Below are 14,440 nucleotides of genomic sequence, written 5' to 3'. Positions count from 1 at the left end.
ACAACCATTCACACTCACATTCATACCTATGGACAATTTGGAGTCGCTAATTAACCTAGCATGTTTTTGGAATGTGGGAGGAAACATTCCTTAACATTCATTAAACTTTCAGACCTTTTTAGTGTAGTAAATACATCTGCATCTTATACTTTTGATGATGTGTGTCTTTATTTGTGAGGGGCTAACGTCATTGCAGCACCCCAATGAATGCGTTGCTCAGATGCAATACAGTATGGGAATACCTTTAAGGAATTGGGTTTTTTTATATTAATATTGGAACATGTTTGTATATTTGAGTGTGAAGTTGCTGTATGATGACTTTAGTGACTGTTATATTGTTATATACAATATTTTTATACACTATACTGTTATATACAACCATAGGGCACATATAGACAAACAACCATTCACACTCTCATTCATACCTATGGACAATTTGCTCAGATGCAATACAGTATGGGAAAATGTTTAAGGAGTTGGGTTTTCTTTTATATTAATATTGGAACAAGTTTGTATATTTGAGTGTGAAGTTGCTGTATGATGACTTTAGTGACTGTTATATACAATATTTTTTATACACTATACAGTTATATACAATCACAGGGCACATATAGACAAACAACCATTCACACTCACATTCATACCTATGGACAATTTGGAGTCGCTAATTAACCTAGCATGTTTTTGGAATGTGGGAGGAAACATTCCTTAACATTCATTAAAGTTTCAGACCGTTTTAGTGTAGTAAATGGGGAATTGGGTGGAATTGAACTCGGGTTTACTAGCTGTGAGCCCTGCGTGCTGTTGTTGTTATTCTTATTGTCGAAGTAAGTAGGTCACAATGACGTGCATTGTTAGCTAGCTCATATTAACTCATTCTATCTCATTAGAATGGGGAAGACGTATGTGTTCATAAGCAATTTATTGCTCAGAAGCGTTAAAATGAAATTAAATTTAGGACCACATCCTTTAAAAAATCAAAATCTTGGCAAAAAAAGTGGATTTTGTGTCATTTTATCCAAGTAGTCAGAGTGTCATGATGGCATTGACGGCAAAGCAAGGCTTCAAAAGAGATCTGACATGGCAATGACTTTCTTTCACAGTCAACTTTATTGCATTTCCAGTTAAAAGCGGCCAACATTTGCAGCGCAATGCGTGCGGATCTATCGAGAGCCGAGATCAACCTTGACAGAGGAAGCTCTGATTGAAAGCAAGATGGGTGTTTTGGACGTTTAAAAAAGGCCGTATATACCTTCATGAATGAAATAGTCTTTGCTACCGCAGGCAAGGACACACCAAATGGGTTTGATGTGAGGTGACAATCTCTCTAAGGTTTCTTACTGTAAATTAATAAGTGAAATACATTTTCAATGGTTTGTTATGACTTGATGCTAATGGGACAATACCATAGAATGTAAACTTGCATATGCTTTAGAGTAGTCAGTGTATAGCTTGTATAGCTCTGAACTCCATCCATTTTTTATACCGCTTATTCTCGCTAGGGTCTTGGGGTGTATGCTGGAGCCTATCCTACTAAGAATTATTATTTAAGTCTCTCAATGGGCTTACAAAACCTAGCGTAACAAAACAGACAACATGTCTGCTTGACCCGCTTCTTGGGAAACCCGTTAAAGAGCTGTTCACAATTTTTGGTCCTTCGATTCATTTTTAATTTTTAATTTTTAATTTTTAATTTTTAATTTTTAATTTTTAATTTTTAATTTTTAATTTTTAATTTTTAATTCATTTTCTACCGCTTTTTTAAATTTAAATTATTTTTTATTTTTAAAAGTAAACATTAATATTATTAATATTATTATTAATAATAATAATATAAGTATTATTATTAATAATATTATTGATATTATTAATATTATTATTCATTCATTCATTCATTTTCTACCGCTTTTTTAAATTTAAATTAAATGTTTTAATATTTTATTTAAAAAAAACATTTTTATTTATTTTTTAATTTTTCATTTTTTTTATTTATTTTTTTCTTTTTTATTTTTTCTTTTTTTTCATTTTTTTAAATTTTAAATTAATATTATGAATATTATGAATATTATTATATTAAAATTTAAATATTATAAATCTATCGCTTTCCTACAGCATTGACCGCGGTAATTCGACCTTTACTCAAAAAAACTAACCAATCTCGACCCTGAGAGTATTTCTAATTGCATGCTAGTGTTTAAACTCCCATTTATTTATTGCGGAGTTCCACAAGGATCAATGTTTTGCCCTCTACTGTTCAATATTTATTTGCTTCCACTCAGCGACATTGTTCGCAAACATAAAATTAGCTTTTACCGTCATGCCAACGACACTCAGCTGTATGTGCCATGAAGGCATTCACCAGGAATTGGGCATTGCTGCTTTCGGATTCATCAGAGATGGCTCAGAATTAAAAAGGCAGCTCTAAAATGTCAAGTGAATTAGAGGAAAACTCCCAGCGCATATTAAAAGTCACTGAGTGAGCCACATGACACCGGGGGGGGGGGGCTCCCGGACAGCCTGAGATGTTTGTGGCATGTTACGAGAAGCTCCCTCATCCATCACAGTCAAGTGGGCAGCATGAGGTGCGACTGAAATGTCCCGTGTTCGATCCCCAGCATGCCGGCTGCCACGAAATCTCGGTAATCCATCAATAACATTTCATCCTGACATCACCCATAGAGAATAGAAAAGAAAAGAAAGGATGGAGAAAATAATCAGTCTGTCACCTTAGAAAATCATTTTAATAAATGAACCGAGTCTTGAACTCTATCGTTTGTACCTTAAATATGCAACAGTACACCATTTACATACATGCAATATACAATTTACTGATATTTACTGGAGTCTACAAAACAAACCGGCAGGGTCTGTAACACCAAGTCGAGAAACACTGACAATAACTGCTGTGGCTGTAGGCGACCTCCTTATTATAATTATAACATCATCCTTTTAAGGATGATGTTATAATATATAATTATAACATTTATATAACAGTGATGGGGCGGTCGAGTGGTTAGCGCACAGACCTCACAGCTAGGAGACAAGCGTTCAATTCCCCCCTCGGGCATCTCTGTGTGGAGTTTGCATGTTCTCCCTGTGCATGCGTGGGTTTTTACTCCGGGTACTCCGGTTTCCTCCCACATTCCAAAAACATGCTAGGTTAATTAGCGACTCCACATTGTCCATAGGTATGAATGTGAGTGTGAATGGTTGTTTGTCTATATGTGCCCTGTGATTGTATATAACTGTATTGTGTATAAAAAATATTGTATATAACAGGCACGAAAGTTTCCTCCCACATTCCAAAAACATGCTGAGTTAATTGGCGACTCCAAATTACGCACCGTAGTTTTTAATATACTTAACTGTCAAGTGTAAAAAGAAGTTAACCACTGTATAATGAAGCTTGGAAAGTACTTGCCTGATTACATGTATAGGATTAAAAAGAAGTGGAGACATAAATACGTACTTCTTAAACTGCATTTTTTTGCATTCTACTGTCATACGAGCACAAAAAGAAGTTTAAAAACAGTACAATAAAACTAAAACAAAGCAAAAACTACACACAATTACCTTAAGTAAATTCTCTTTTAACCCTAAAAGTGAATGTACTTCTTGCTGAGGTAAGGAAGTTTCGGCAAAATATCAGTTCTCAACAAAGCCATATATAAATTTAACCACGGCGGGTCGAGTGGTTAGCGCGCAGACCTCACAGCTAGGAGACCAGGGTTCAATTCCACCCTCGGCCATCTCTGTGTGGAGTTTGCATGTTCTCCCCGTGCATGCGTGGGTTTTCTCCGGGTACTCCGGTTTCCTCCCACATTCCAAAAACATGCTAGGTTAATTAGCGACTCCAAATTGTCCATAGGTATGAATGTGAGTGTGAATGGTTGTTTGTCTGTATGTGCCCTGTGATTGGCTGGCTGGCCACCAGTCCAGGGTATACCCCTGCCTCTTGCTCCAAGACAGCTGGGATAGGCTCCAGCACCCCCGCGACCCTCGTGAGGAAAAAGCGATAGAAAATTAATTAATTAATTAATTAATCTGTTGTGGTTAGCGTTCTGGACTTAGGAGGAATCTCAACTAGTAAGCATCATCGGTATTCATCAGGAAGGGCATCCGGAATTTAAAACTCAAGCCAAAAATAAAAAAATCCACTATGGCGACTCCGTAATCAGGAAAAAAGCCAAAAGAAACAAAGAAACTCTCTTGTTTCATTAGAAAAAAATGAGTTTGTTTTTAGCTTATTGTGGTCTTTATAAATCGACAGTAGAATGTAGGTTGGTTTCAAAGAAAACACTGATTTTGACGCCTCCAAAAAAACCTGTAGAAATTTTAGAAAATGATATATAATATAAATATATCAGTTATATATATATCAATATAATATAACACTGATGTCAATACTAAAATGATAGCGGTCTCTAAAGAACATGTCCAGTTCAAGCTTGTATGTGTGTGTGTGTGTGTGTGTGTGTGTCCTTCACCTTTGCCAAGACACATTCATTGTAAAAGCGTCTGTTACCTTCTCTCGTCTTTTAATTTAAAGTTAAGAGCCAACTTCAACTTTTCTCTCCTCCATCTCTCATCCCTTCAAAATATATCCATCATGATCTGTCTGCCTTGAAAGGGACCTGCTGTTGTTTTCATGGCAACAAGGTTCAGGTGTGTGTATGTGTGTATGTGTGTAAGTGTGTATGTGTGTGTGTGTGTGTCTCGCTCTCTATATGTGGCCTTTTTTAAACAATGTGCCGAACTGACAGATTCACCATCTGGAAAACATGTCAAAAGTCAAAACACTTTGTAGGGGGTAAAAAGTTAACTTGAAAATAGGAAAATATCCGCAGAACCCGAGTCAGTCCTGCTCATGTCGAACAAGTCAAGTCCCGGTCCACCATTCATTCATTTTCTACCGCTTATCCTCACGAGGGTCGCAGGGGGTGCTGGAGCCTATCTCAGCTGTCTTCAGGCAAGAGGCGGAGTACAGCCAATCACAGGGCACATACAGACAAACAACCATTCACACTCACATTCATACCTATGAACAATTTGGAGTCGCTAATTAACCTAGCATGTTTTTGGAATGTGGGAGGAAACCGGAGTGGTTAAATTTATATATGGCTAAAATATATATGGCCTTTTCTCACTATTTTTTGTTGAGAACTGATATTTTGCCGAAATTTACTTACCTCAGCAAGAAATACATTCACTTTTAGGGTTAAAAGAGAATTTACTTAGTAGTTTTGCTTTGTTTTAGTTTTATTGTACTGTTTTTAAACTTCCTTTTTGTGCTTGTGTGACAGTAGAATGTAAAAAATGTAGTTTAAGAAGTACGTTTTTATGTCGGTTTTTTTTGTCCACTTTTTTTTATCCTATACATGTCATCAAGCAAGTACGCTCCAAGCTTCATTACACAGTGGTTAACTTATTTTTACACTTGACAGTTAAGTATTTTGGAATGTGGGAGGAAACCAGAGTGGTTAAATTTATATATGGCTAAAATATATATGGTCTTTTCTCACAATTTTTTGATGTGAACTGATATTTTGCCGAAACTTAGTTACCTCAGCAAGAAGTACATTCACTTTTAGGGTTAAAAGAGAATTTACTTAAAGTCATTGTGTGTATTTTTGCTTTGTTTTAGTTTTATTGTACTGTTTTTAAACTTCTTTTTGTGCTCGTATGACAGTAGAATGCAAAAAATGCAGTTTAAGAAGTACGTTTTTATTGTCCACTTCTTTTTAATCCTATACATGTCATCAGGCAAGTACTCTCCAAGCTTCATTATACAGTGGTTAACTTCTTTTTACACTTGACAGTTAAGTATATTAAAAACTACGGTGCGTGAACCTTTTGGAGTCAATTTGAACAATTTGGAGTTAACCTAGCATGTTTTTGGAACCCACACATGCACTGGGAGAACATGTAAACTCCACACAGATGGCCGATAGTGGAATCAAACTCGGGTCTTCTAGCTGTCAGGCCTGCATGCTAACCACTCGACCATTGTGCAGCCTAAATGGGCAAACAACTTGGGGAAAAAAAAAGTTTCCAAATATCTAAGACTGATCCAGATCATGGACTAATTCCAGATACTATGATCTGTGGAATTTTCTGTGGAATTCGGAAGGATTTGATTTATCTTGACAAGCTACGGAACTTGATCAAAAAAAAAACCAAAAACACCTTTAAGGAAAAAATACTGAATTAATATTGGTATCATTATGTAGCATGTTGCTAATGGTATGTTGTCATAGTCATATGTCCCAATACAGTACATTAATAAAATACATGTAGTACTAATAATTATGGTGATATTGTCACATTCTTGGTTTAGTCTGGATCGCGGGCAAGTGAGTTAAACTTAGAATTTATTAAATCCAGAAGGTTAACAAAAAGTGCCAAGGAAGAGACCAGGAAGCAAGGCAGCGACAAGTTTAACATAGAGTAACGTACAAAACCGTCGTTCCCCAGCTTTCTGCAGTCAGCTTAAGTACCCGACGAGGGTAATCAACCTCAGGTGCGTTCACCGCCTCATTTGAGTACCCACTGTTTTTTTGCAAGGGCGTCTTATATTAGCAAAAAGTCATCATAAACACTCACTATAAGATTATAGGCTACAGTATGTACTTATACTAGCATACATAAAGCTGTGCCTGCAATATGGCTGACACTGTAATTTACTACAATATTGCAAGCTATGTGCTGCTTATATTGCTGGATAATGTGATCTTCAGTCAGAAGGCAATAAAAAAAACGCCTGGGAGAGGATATACTGTAAAGTGCATGCAAAAAGAGTATTGCTTTATGCCGGTACTTTGAACATAATAATAATAATAATAGCACATGCCCGACAATGTTGCAGAGGATTATAAGGGAGGTGCCTTGTGTACAGTAATTAAAATGGAATTAAACAGCCACTATTATTATTATTACAATGTGATTTTTACTGTCATACCTCTTGTGGCTGCTTAGCTTTGGCGGAGACCATTGAAAGCAGTCTACCGAGGCTATGCTATGTTTAAAAAAAAAAACAACCAATTGATCCCAATCCAATTCAATCCACTTTATTTATATAGCACATTTTATAAACAGAGTTTCCAAAGTGCTGCACAGACTATTAAAATAATAATATAAATAATAAATAAATAAATAAATAATAATAACAAAAAGTAAAAATAAAATAATTTAAATAATAAATAAATTAATAATAATAACAAAAAGTAAAAATAAAATAATATAAATAATAAATACATTAATAATAAAAAGTAAAAATAAAATAATATAAATAATAAAAAAATAATAATAATAACAAAAAGTAAAAATAAAATACAATAAATAAAAGTACAAATTGAATTTAATCCAAAACTAAAAGATCAAATAAGAAATAAAATAGTAAAATAAATATTAAAATATAAAATAAATAAATTGACAAATAAATTAAATTTAGCTCAGTTATGTTTGTGTGTATTTATTTATTGATTGATTTTATCCACAACGAAAACCGTATTGATTCCAAGCTGCATTGAAAATGTCGCTAGCAGCTCAGAATTGGCTCTGCTTTATTTAAATAAACCAAAAGAGCAAATAAAATGGTTCATCCCATGTTCCGCTCCCTCTCAGCTACATCAATATTTATCTTAGCTCTTAGCATGCATGAGAGCGTCTGTGTCCATATTGAATAATGATTTTTTTTTAAAAAAAGGCATACAACCAATGTTTCCGTCTAAATTTTCATTTCATTTTCTTAGCATACATGAAAATGACCTGAAGATTCCTTGGACCCTCTACGAGCCCCATGAGACGTGTAAATTGTAATATCGTACACCTGAGAAGTCAGAACTTTTGTTCTGTCATATTTTGTGTATGAGGATTCCACGATTCTCAACCTCAGAAAAAAACAGCCATGGTCTAGTAAACCATCTGATCACCATTAGCACTGTAGTACATCATTGGAGACTTACCACGGTCTTGGTCCTGTGAGTCCAGTTCTGGCCAGACTTCCATGATGGGAATAGTTTTAGTTAATCGCATTTGTCCAGAACCTGAGAAGTCAGAACTTTTGTTCTGTCATATTTTGTGTATGAGGATTCCACGATTCTTAACCTCAGAAAAAAACAGCCACGGTCTTGTACAATTAACCATGTGATCACCATTAGCAGTGTAGTACATCAAAGGTGACTTACCACAATCTTGGTCCTGTGAGTCCATTTCTGGCCAGACTTCCGTGATGGGAATAGTTTTAGTTAATTGCATTTGTCCAGAACCTGAGAAGAACCTGAGTATTTTGTGTATGAGGATTCAACGATTCTCAACCTCAGAAAAAAACAGCCACGGTCTCGTACAATTAACCATGTGATCACCATTAGCAGTGTAGTACATCAAAGGTGACTTACCACAATCTTGGTCCGGTGAGTCCATTTCTGGCCAGACTTCCGTGATGGGAATAGTTTTAGTTATTTGCATTTGTCCAGAACCTGAGAAGAACCTGAGTATTTTGTGTATGAGGATTCGACGATTCTCAACCTCAGAAAAAAACAGCCACGGTCTCGTACAATTAACCATGTGATCACCATTAGCAGTGTAGTACATCAATGGTGACTTACCACAATCTTGGTCCTGTGAGTCCAGTTCTGGCCAGACTTCCGTGATGGGAATAGTTTTAGTTAATCGCATTTGTCCAGAACCTGAGAAGTCAGAATATTCCTCATATTTTGTGTATGAGGATTCCATGATTCTTAACCTCAGAAAAAAACAGCCATGGTCTAGTAAACCATCTGATCACCATTAGCAGTGTAGTACATCAATGGTGACTTACCACAATCTTGGTCCTGTGAGTCCATCTTCCACGATTCTCAACCTAAAAAAAAAACAGCCATGGTCTCGTACAATTAACCATCTGGCCACCATTAGCACTGTAGTACATCAAAGTTGACTTACCACGATCTTGGTCCTGTGAGTCCATTTCTGGTCAGACTTCCGTGATGGGAATAGTTTTAGTTAGTCGCTGGGGTTACTTAAGTAAAGAGGGACCAAAACGCTAGAATCAGGTGGTCCCATACCCAATCCTCCTGGAGTATCCTCGACAAGATGTCTTCTCCAAGTCCACAAAACACATTGGTTGGGAATCACAACCACCTCAGTCACACGCATTGCTTCTTCATCGTGTTCGGGGGGTTTAAGAAAGGTCTTCAAAGTATTCCTTCGAGTATTCCGTTGATGGTCAAGAACTGTCTTGGTTCTGCACGGCTTCCCGAGTTCTGTTAGGTTCTGTTGTCTTGTTTTGTTTCACCTCGGTTACCCGTTTTGTCGCTCTTGTTTCCCGCTTAGACATCCCCTTGACTTCCTGAGAGGGCGGCGCCCCAAGGCGCACCTTTAGCCACTTTGCCATTCGGGTTATTTAGCCAACCGGAGGATTTGAATCAAGTTTCTTGTTCCTGTTGCTAACCCGGTCTTGCATCATCTATCTTTTTTTCCTGAACTGGAGATATTGCCATTTTTTGTGTTCATTAAAATACCATTTGGGGATCATATCACGTACTCGAGTACTTCGGTACGTGACAAAAAATAAAAAAGTAAACTATATTCAGAAAGCGGGACATATATATATATATATATATATATATATATATATATATATATATATATATATATATATATATATATATATATATATTTTAAATGTATAATAATAATTTTATAATAATAATTTCTAATAATTTATAATAGTAATTTTATAATAATTTATAATAATATTTTTTAAAATAATATATCTTTTTTTAAATTAATCTAATCTAAAAAAGAAAAAAAAACTATATTAGGAAAGCAGGAAGTGAACAAATGTAACAGTTACTGATTGTAAAAGTACCAGATGAAGGGGTAGGATTTAATAAGCTTTGCTTCTTCCTACTCCTTTTGGACATGTGGAACTGTGAACTGATTACGTGATGCGTTCAATTGTAATCTGATGCATGTTCAAATGAAATAAAACCATTACTATTACAATGCATAACTTGACAGTATAACTGCTTTACATAAAATCCACAAAAGTGCAGAAAAGGTTTATTTTAAAGCTGTGATTGACAGGTGATCTGCAGCGTTAGCGAGTGGTGGGTGCTTATGTATGCATCCCTGTGTGCGTGTGTGTGTATGTGTGTGTGTGTGGGTGGGTGTTCACACCGGGAGAGTACGCATAGTTCGAAAAAGCAGTAGATATGAATCACTAAGAAGCATGCATTGTTGAGTGCTGTGTAGCTGACCCTCTGTAGTGATGTCACTTCCCCCCGGGCTGGTCCACAGCACGGTGAGCACGACTTCAGTGAGAATGTACTTGAGTGTTGTGATCAATGACAAACTTTCTTCAATGGTGGACCACCATCAATAATTCAGACATTGTTACGTATGATTCATCCCCTCGGGGCTTTCATCATTACCATGAAATCCATATTCAACCCGTTACTGTTGTTCACATACACAGATACTGGACAACAATACTCAGACACACCCCTAAATTGATCAAAAGTTGGACTAGACTACTTATTATTTCATAGCAACACAATTTTGGACCACCAAGCATGGACAAACAAGTCTTATTAGCATTAAAGCTAGCGATACCCTAGTAGGGCTTAATAAACACACACTATAGTAGGAACTCTGACATTTTATAGAAACTCGGTAAGTAAAGTGGAGTAAAGTGTGATGCAATAATGTCAATTGTGGAAAACAGAAGGGGGAAAAGGATAGAACCTTGTGGCACCTCTTGGTACTAGTGTGAGTTTTTTTTAAGTTTTTTTTTTTTCAACACAATTTTGGACTATTTTCTGTCCTGGGAGCACTTGACAAACATGGACAAACAAATCTTATTAGCATTAAAGCTAGCGATACCCTAGTAGCGCTTAATAAATACACACTATAGTAGGAAATCTAACATTTATTTACAATAGAAACTCATATGAGTAAAGTGGATATTCCATGTCAGTGTGATGCAATATTGTCAATTGTAGAAAACAAAAGGGGGAAAAGGATAGAACCTTGTGGCACCTCTTGGTACTAGTATGAGTATTTTAAAGATTTTTTTTTCAACACAATTTTGGACTATTTTCTGTCCTGGGAGCACTTGACAAGCATGGACAAACAAATCTCATTAGCATTAAAGCTAGCGATACCCTAGTAGGGCTTAATAAACACACACTATAGTAGGAACTCTGACATTTGTTTACAATAGAAACTCATGTGAGTAAAGTGGAGATCCATGTCAGTGTGATGCAATAATGTCAATTGTGGAAAACAGAAAGGGGAAAAGGATAGAACCTTGTGGCACCTCTTGGTACTAGTGTGAGTTTTTTTAATTTTTTTTTTTTCAACACAATTTTGGACTATTTTCTGTCCTGGGAGCACTTGACAAACATGGACAAACAAATCTTATTAGCATTAAAGCTAGCGATACCCTAGTAGCGCTTAATAAATACACACTATAGTAGGAACTCTAACATTTATTTACAATAGAAACTCATATGAGTAAAGTGGATATTCCATGTCAGTGTGATGCAATAATGTCAATTGTAGAAAACAAAAGGGGGAAAAGGATAGAACCTTGTGGCACCTCTTGGTACTAGTATGAGTATTTTAAAGATTTTTTTTTTCAACACAATTTTTTACTATTTTCTGTCCTGGGAGCACTTGACAAGCATGGACAAACAAATCTCATTAGCATTAAAGCTAGCAATACCTTAGCAGGGCTTGATAAACACACACTATAGTAGAAACTGACATTTATTTACAATAGAAACTCATATGAGTAAAGTGGAGATCCATGTCAGTGTGATGCAATAATGTAAATTGTGGAAAACAAAAAGGGGAAAAGGATAGAACCTTGTGGCACCTCTTGGTACGAGGATGAGTATTTTAAAGATTTTTTTTCAACACAATTTTCAACTATTTTCTGTCCCGGGAGCACTTGACAAGCATGGACAAACAAATCTTATTAGCATTAAAGCTAGCGATACCCTAGTAGGGCTTAATAAACACACACTATAGTAGGAACTCTGACATTTGTTTACAATAGAAACTCATGTGAGTAAAGTGGAGATCCATGTCAGTGTGATGCAATAATGTCAATTGTGGAAAACAGAATGGGGAAAAGGATAGAACCTTGTGGCACCTCTTGGTACTAGTGTGAGTTTTTTAACGTTTTTTTCACCAACATTAATTATTTGTCACGAGTCTTCTGTGTTTCCACACATGAGAAAGTTGGATTTTGGTGTCTTTCTATTTATCTCAAGGTGTTACCGTAAATAGCCCTCGTTAGCCGTGTGTGTATGGACAACTTCCTGTTCCTTCTAGGTTCCTCTAAGCTTCTCAAAGAGCTTCTGTTGTGTTTAAGTATTAAATAGTCAGTAATTATCTAATTTCAGCCACATTTCCACCCACGGTGGCGACCAACTGCTGAGCTCCTCTCACATTATCAGCTCTCCACATACTGTACACAAAAATCCAGGAACAACAAAGAACGGTGTACCTCAGGGTGGTGTTGGCACATCAGTGCTGAATAGTCGTGACTGGATCCCGAGAGCTGCTTTTTCATTAGAGTGGAAATATCGACATGTGCGCTACGGAGGCTCTTCTCTGTGGGTTTATTGAAAAGAAATATCTGTTAGAGATATTTAACAGCTGGAAAAAAATACTTTAATGCTAAAGTTAAAAGCTTTGCATAAAAATGTCAAGGTTGCTTATTAAGTGTGTGTCATCTGTCACGCTGAAAGTGCTCATAAAAGGTACAATACAAAGTAATCAGTGGCATCTCACATCACTGGATAAAACGCTTCTTGGAGACACAAACACACTGCCGGAGACGAGCATGGACAAATCTTATTAGCATTAAAGCTAGCTATACCGTAGTAGGGCTTAAGAAACACACGTTATAGTAGGAACTCTGACATTTATTTACAATAGAAACTCATATCAGAACAACTGGTAGTGGAAGTAAAGTGGAGAACCACGTCAGTGTGATGCAATAATGTCAATTGTAGAAAACAGAAAGGGGAAAAGGATAGAACCTTGTGGCACCTCTTGGTACTAGTATGAGTTTTTTTAAGTTTTTTTTTTTCAACACAATTTTGGACTATTTTCTGTCCTGGGAGCACTTGACAAGCATGGACAAACAAATCTTATTAGCATTAAAGCTAGCAATACCCTAGCAGGCTTAATAAACACACACTATAGTAGGAACTCTGACATTTATTTACAATAGAAGCATGCATTGTTGAGTAAATGAGTAAAGTGGAGATCCATGTCAGTGTGATGCAGTAATGTCAATTGTAGAAAACAGAAAGGGGAAAAGGATAGAACCTTGTGGCACCTCTTGGTACTAGTGTGAGTTTTTAAAGTTTTTTTTTTCACCAAAATTAATTATTTTTCACGAGTCTTCTGTGTTTCCACACATGACTTTTAGCGTTATTTCTAGTCTTTCTGTTCATTTCTAATATGAAGATGGCAGTTAACACTAATAACCGTCCCCATGCATGAATAAGTGTAGCGTGTAACTTTAATTTTGTGAATTATTTGGAGTCTTTCTATTTATCTCAAGGTGTTACCGAAACAGAAACTCATATGAGAACAACTGGTAGTGGAAGTAAAGTAGAGATCCATGTCAGTGTGATGCAATAATGTCAATTGTAGAAAACAGAAATGGGAAAAGGATAGAACCTTGTGGCACCTCTTGGTACTAGTGTGAGTTTTTTGGTTGGACAAGACTACTTATTATTTCATAGCAACACAAATTTGGACCACCAAGCATGGACAAACAAGTCTTATTAGCATTAAAGCTAGCGATACCCTAGTAGGGCTTAATAAACACACACTATGGTAGGAACTCTGACATTTATTTACAATAGAAACTCATCTGAGTACAGTGGAGTAAAGTGTGATGCAATAATGTCAATTGTGGAAAACAGAAGGGGGAAAAGGATAGAACCTTGTGGCACCTCTTGGTACTAGTATGAGTATTTTAAAGATTTTTTTTCAACACAATTTTGGACTATTTTCTGTCCTGGGAGCACTTGACAAGCATGGACAAACAAATCTTATTAGCATTAAAGCTAGCGATACCCTAGTTGGGCTTAATAAACACTATAGTAGGAACTCATTTATTTACAGTAGAAGCATGCATTATTGAGTAAATGAGTGAAGTGGAGATCCATGTCAGTGTGATGCAATAATGTGAATTGTGGAAAACAGAAAGGGGAAAAGGATAGAACCTTGTGGCACCTCTTGGTACTAGTGTGAGTTTTTTTAAGTTTTTTTTTTTTTCAACACAATTTTGGACTATTTTCTGTCCTGGGAGCACTTGACAAACATGGACTAACAAATCTTATTAGCATTAAAGCTAGCGATACCCTAGTAGCGCTTAATAAACACACACTATAGTAGGAACTCTGACATT

Source organism: Doryrhamphus excisus, linkage group LG17 (assembly GCF_037039965.1).
Source record: "Doryrhamphus excisus strain RoL-2023G ecotype Guam linkage group LG17, RoL_Dexc_Guam_v1.1, whole genome shotgun sequence".
In the NCBI taxonomy this organism is placed as follows: domain Eukaryota; kingdom Metazoa; phylum Chordata; class Actinopteri; order Syngnathiformes; family Syngnathidae; genus Doryrhamphus; species Doryrhamphus excisus.
Note: the sequence above shows the minus strand (reverse complement) of the source record.